At 50.0% G+C, this 4,443-nt stretch overlaps 1 long non-coding RNA gene across 1 annotated transcript; it reads left to right on the plus strand.

The window, feature by feature from the left end:
• Positions 1 to 3,224: 3,224 nt before the first annotated feature.
• Positions 3,225 to 4,137, plus strand: LOC119316355. Its single transcript, XR_005152887.1, has 3 exons — positions 3,225 to 3,580; positions 3,662 to 3,820; positions 3,904 to 4,137. It is a non-coding gene; the product is annotated as an uncharacterized LOC119316355 (long non-coding RNA).
• Positions 4,138 to 4,443: the final 306 nt, after the last annotated feature.

Below are 4,443 nucleotides of genomic sequence, written 5' to 3' on the forward strand. Positions count from 1 at the left end.
CACTCTCGTGAGTGACCGAGAAGGGATTGACACCCCCTTATTGCATTGGTTGCGAGGAGCTATTTGTTTTGTGCAGGTACGAGGGACTCGCGCATAGCCTCCTACTGGATTGATACCTTGGTTCTCAAAAACTGAAGGAAATACTTACGCTACTTTGCTGCATCATCCTTTCCTCTTCAAGGAAATCCAACGCAGTGCTCAAGAGGTAGCACCAGCTCTTTGCCATCTGCTGGCAGATGGCAAAGAGCAGGCTGACGGCAAAGATTGTCTTTGCCATCAGCCAGCTCTTTGCCATCTTCTGGTAGATGGTAAAGGGGCACCCACCTCTTTGCCGACTGCCAGCAGATAGCAAAGTATCTTTGTCGTCTGCTGGCGGACAACAAAGAGGGGGTGGGATCCAGTGGACATTATCGCTGTAACGGCGCACCAGCCCCACCTCTTTGCCATCTGCCAGCAGTCAGGAAAGAGGTGGGATATTTCTTTGCGGGTTAAGAAAAAGATTTCCCCCACCTCCTCCCTCTCTCTCTCCCTCCACCTCACCCACCCGCACCATCTATTTTCATTTGGTACACGGCAAAGAGTTTGCCGTCTATTTTTTTACAGTAGGCAAAATAACAGTGTCGACTTCTCAAATTATTTGAAAATGTAAACAAGGCCTAAAGTATATGAAATTTGGCATGGTATTTGTTTATAGTTTCTATAATGCGTAGAAAGAGTTTGAGAAAAATTACTACATTTTAACATGCTTATTTTGCCAAAAGTAATAGGGTAAACAAACACAACTTATTTGAACGTTTCCTATTGGGTGGAAACAACTTCCCCTGGATCGATGACGTGGTGGGGCTGCCCCACACCCCACACCCACCAATCCACCATGCATCTCATGTTCCCAGCCCACGAGCACACCTCCATTGATCTATTCTCTCCTCCACAGAAACGCAGCAGCAATAGCCTCGCCGGATTGTGTCTCTCCGCCCCTCGCCAGAATTCGCCGTGGTGGCCCCTTGCCAAAATCCGCCGTGGTGGCCCCTCGCCGGATCCCCTCCACAGTCGCCCCTCGCTGGACACCGCCACGGCCGCTCCCTCGCCATACTCCGCCACGGCCGCCCCCTCGCCGGACTCCGTCGTGGCCGCCCCTCGCTGGACCCGTCCGCGGCCGCCCCTCGCTGGACCCTGCGGCAATCGAGCTCCCCAGCCTCCTCCTCCTCGCCGCCCCTCATCGGACTCCGCCACGGCCGCCCCCTGCCAGACTCCTCCTCCCCGAGCCTCCTCCTCTCTACCTCGAGCGTAAAAGCCCCAGGCTCCTCCTCTCCGACCCTCAACGGGCTCCGCCGCGGCCGCCCCTCGCCGGACCCTGCCGCACCCGAGCCTCCCAGCCTCCTCTTTGCCAGAACGACCTCAGGCCGCCGGACGTGCTCACCATAGGACCGCCGGCCGCCATCTTGCTGCTGGACACGCTCACCTGCCGCCTGAACGACCACGTCACTCCAGCACCGAGTAGTACAGCCGTATTTTTTTAATTAACTAAAATTTCTTTGCCATCCGTTGACTATGAGGCAGACGGCAAAGAGAGTTGTTAGCCCCCTAACGGGGCTGGTACCTTTTCTATACCGTCCAAAGGATTTGTCGTCTGCCAGCAGATGGCAAAGGCCTTTTCATCTTTGTCGTCCGCCAGCAGACGGCAAAGAGCCCTTTGCCGTAGCTCGTTCAGCCAGACCTGTTGTCGTTTGCTGGCGGATGGCAAAGGTCTTTGTCGTCCGCTATGGCGGACGACAAAGTTTTTGATTCCTGTAGTGTAGGGGGATGAGGAGGGGGAGTAGGAGGGGGAGTAGGGGGACGAGGAGGGGGGTAGGTGAGGCAGAAGGAGGCGGCGGACGGGGAGTACGTAAAGCAGCCCGGAGTAGAGCACCTCTTTCTTCTCCTGGACCCTCTGATGCAGTGCTTCCTCGTGCACAGGAGGAGGAAACAGAGGATGGGGATGAGGTGAGCGAGGAGGAGGACGAGGAGGATTTTGTGGAGGAGGTGGTGGAGGAGGAGGAGGTGGTGGAGGACGCCGCCGCCGAGAGGAGGCTGGTTGTTCGTCAGGTTTCTGAGGGTGGGGATGGACCCTCACGGGTGACAGAGCACCATGAGGTGAGCGGCTCACAACCGAGCGGTTCGACTATCAGCACTACTTTAGAGGGAAAGCGTGGTTGCGTGGTCCTTCAAAGCTTCCAAGACGTCCATATGTGCATAGAGACGTGTTGATTAAACCAATGGGAGAGAAGTAAGTGGTTATCTCGACTCATCTCGTATAAATTGTACCTTTTGTCATTTCCTCACATATAATATGACTTCACGCTTCGTAATGCAGAAGCTTAGTAAAAGGTGGTGAGAGGCGTCTGCCACGGTAGCCGAGTGGCATCATTGGGGTCTTTGTAGGTTAAATTATCCTGGACTGGTCACTTTGCCGAACGGTATCATTGAGCCAGCTTGGTCATGGGATCACTACAAACTTGCACCGGATTTCCTGGATATGCGTCAGAGGGTTTATGATAACAGAGCCATGCGAGTGGTCAACGATTTCTGGGTAAGTCCTTTCAAACACCTAAATGCCAATACCAAAATGTTTAAATTTGCCATAGTCATAATTTAACCCTTCTCACATGTATGCATGTTTGTAGGATTTCTATACATGCGTTGAGGGTCAGAAGGATCGTGCAAATGTGATGGTTGAGAATATTGCCAAGAAACTAGTCCACGACATGCACTATGAGGAGCGCGTCCGGTTAGTGGTCAAGTATCACGCAGACTATCTCAACCAGAAGATTTCCAAACAGGAGGCTCGAGGGAAGCATCTTTCATGGGACAATTACTTCAAAGCAGGTGACGATGGATGCTTGATATTCCCTACATTACCGCAAAATTAGAATCCTTACTAAGATGTATTTGTTTGATTTACAGGTGATTCCTCGGTGGTGCACTGACAAACGTCCGTGCTGGGAGAAGATCATCAAACGGTGGACAGATCCAGGGTGGCAGGATGAACACAAAGCAATATCTGAATGACGTAAGTTGATGGGCTGTCGAGGACACCGTCAAGTCAAACTCACAATCCCAGGTGTCGTCTCAAAACATGTAGGCAACCACATCCTTTTCTTTTCATCATGTTATCTTTCATTTATGAGCATTCCCTTGATTGTTTGGATCGCTTTTTTTGCAGAAAGAAGACACTGGCAATGATATCACTTACTTCGATGCATGGACCATCAGACGTACCAAAGGTGACAAGGACAAGGACCCTCTCCACCCGGAGAGGGACTGGATCAGCTATAAAGCCCGGTCAGATGGAGAGAACTACACCGAAAAATTGAAGGAGACGTACGGGCCTGACGCTGATCCTCATGTGCTACCGTTTGACCCTCTTGTGGCCATTGTCGCGGCATGCGGTAGACCGAATGGCCGGATGGCGGTTCACCTTGATTCTATCATAACCTTCTCCCTTCCGAGAGTCAACACGCTCCGTGCTATGAGTATTGGCTCTACTCCTACCGTAGAGCGTCACATACCACATTTCATGAGCATTATTGAGGATATTCAGGTCAGTGCTTCTTCATTGATCCTTCATGGTCGTGCATATTTGCATTTCAACATGAATGACATTTGCATTGCCATATTGTAGACTTGACTGATTGACACCGAGAAAGAACGAGATGAAAACTGGGCCAAGCTGAAGGCACAAAATGATCTAATGAAGTCTTTACAACATGTGGTGGCCAATCTTTATTCCATGCAAGGCCAACTAGTGCCAGAGATACCACCGATGCTAGAGTGGAACATTGTGAGTTTCGTTCAAACTATTTCTATCACCATTTTCGGCATTACCATATGCATTCATCTCACTATTGGGTCAATCCATCACAGCTCAACCCATCACAAGGGTCGAACAATGTTCCGGTAGTTCCACCTCAAGTTGGTGGAGTTGGGGCAACAAACGGAATGATGCCTTCTAATGTTGATGGTATCACTCCGGTTGGTGGAGTTGGGACAGCAAACGGAATGATGCCTTCTAATGTTCACGTTATCACTCCGATCTCCAAAATCGCGTGAACTTCATGTTATGTTATGTTTGAAAATGTTCCTTGTATGTTCAGAAGTCTTGCATCTTGAGACTTGTAAACTTGTGGTAGTTGAGTGTCTTGACTACTATTTCACCTTTTATGCACTATTGCTTTTATGTGGAATGTTTTTCAGAATCATTGTTTCTTTTGTTCAATGATGCCTATATGTGACATGTTCTATTTGTGATGAACTATATGTTGCTGTTGTATATGTTTCACTGCAGGAAAGAAATAGAAATGAAAAAGGCTGTTGGGCACATCATTACCGAGGGTGCCTCTCGGTAATGACTGTGAAACTGGACCAGCATGCACCCTTTATCGAGAGGCCTCTCGGTAAAAGTGT

The sequence above is a fragment of the Triticum dicoccoides genome, chromosome 6A, assembly GCF_002162155.2.
Source record: "Triticum dicoccoides isolate Atlit2015 ecotype Zavitan chromosome 6A, WEW_v2.0, whole genome shotgun sequence".
NCBI lineage: Eukaryota > Viridiplantae > Streptophyta > Magnoliopsida > Poales > Poaceae > Triticum > Triticum dicoccoides.